The following is a 1,810-nucleotide window of genomic DNA, read 5'->3' as shown; positions in this document are numbered from 1 at the left end:
TAAACCTGGGCTACTTCATATGCAAATGAACATAAAGTACCATCTAGCTCTTAAGACTGTTGGGAACATTAGATGAGTAATGCATACAAAGTGCCTAGAAAGTATCTAACACATACTATCTGCTCAATACACGTTATTTTCTTTATTGTTACTATTCTTAATATTATCAAATCCTTGCTGGCAATGGTTGGTTAAAAACTAGAACGCAATTTACAGGGAGTAGGAGGGAGCGGGGAAAGGAAGTACATCACAGAAGCAATGTGAGATTTTGTGGAGTCCAAACAAGGTTAGTGGCGCGGCAGGGCGTTTGTACGTCCGAGTTCCTATTGCCATGTGACTCAGTAAGGGCCCCAAGCACATGGTTCCATCCCGGCGGCGCAGCTTCCCTAACTCTCGCTCAGCTATTCTCAGCAGCCTGTAGGGGGAGCCAGGAAGCTAGTACCGGAATTGGGGGGAGGCTGCTGGAAACCTTCCTAAGGGCAAAAACGACACCCCACCACTACTACCCGTCTTAGCCCACTGCCTTGCTTGGGTCAGGTTGCTCTCCAAGCTCAGTCCTCTTCCGCAGCTGATCTGGGAGCTGTCCTTCAGCACCAGGGGCCTCCTTGGCCTCGGGCAGGACAGTGAGGGCGACAGCAGAGTTAGGGACATGGGACCGGTCCGATCCGCAGCCGGCTCCAGCGTCTCCTAGTCATGGGGAAGGGGGAGGCAACCTAGGGAGGCAGCGAAACGCTAAGGAGGTGCCCCTTGCCTCCTAGAATCACCCTCAGAAGTCCCCTAGTCCCCGGTGGGGAGCGAGGGGCGGCCCCGGGGAGAGAGGCGGGCGCCGGGTTGGTGGGGGAGGGGGAGCGCCGGGGCCTGGGACTCAGCGTGTGGCGCGTGCACGCGGGGAGCGGGCGGATGAACGGAGGCGCTGAAGTGAATGGAGTTGGGGGTGGACTGGAAACATCCCCAAACAGCACAGGCTGCGGCCGGCGGGGGCTGGGGGTGGGGGGGTGGGGGGAGTCCTGAGGCGCAGGCGCATTCGGGGCCCCAGTCCCGCTCCCTCCTCCTCTTGGTGCCTCTTTCTCCGCCCCGCTCCCCCCGAAACACACTCGCACACGGGCTCTCAAGGTGTTCTCCGCACAGCGGAAGATGGCGACAGACTGAGGGGGCATGGCCAGCGGGAGCCACGGGGCCGTGCCTCTGGGCGGCCGCCACAGCGGTGCGAACGAGAGGCGGAAGCGAGAGGCGCACTAAGTAAAGCCCAGTGTCCGCGTCCGGCGCCTGTGGCGCTGCCGGGAGCCAGGTGGCCCGCCTGAGCCGGAACTCCGGGAGCAGCGGGTGCGGAGCCTGAGCGGAGCCTGCCCGGGACCGGCCCCGGCGAACGGTCGGAGCACGAGCGAAGCCCGAAGGGCCGGGCAGCAGACCAGCCGGCCGGCCTAGGAAGGCGCGAGCGAGGCAGGGAGCGGCACGGAGCGGGCAGCGGGCGGACGGGCGGGAGAGGAGCGGCGCGGGGCGAGGGGAGCCGAGCGGAGCGCGGCGGCGGGGCCCGCACGGCGGCGCTGAGGGGCGCAGAGCAGCGCTGAGCCGAGACGGCCGGAACAGAGTGCGAGCCGGGCGGCTGCCGGCGCGGAGTGAAGTGGTGCGGAGCGGAGGGCAGCTGAGGGGCCCGACACTATGAGGAGTGCGGCGCCGCAGCCGCAGCCGCCACCGCCCCAGTGCCCCGCACCGCCCCCCGCCGGGACGCCGGGCAGCGCCTAGCGGGCCGGGCGGCGGCGCCCCGGCTGCGAGCAAGGGAGCGCGGGAGGGACGCGGGGACGGCACGAGA

Source organism: Castor canadensis, chromosome X (genome assembly GCF_047511655.1).
Source record: "Castor canadensis chromosome X, mCasCan1.hap1v2, whole genome shotgun sequence".
Lineage (NCBI taxonomy): Eukaryota > Metazoa > Chordata > Mammalia > Rodentia > Castoridae > Castor > Castor canadensis.
This window is presented reverse-complemented; position numbering follows the sequence as displayed.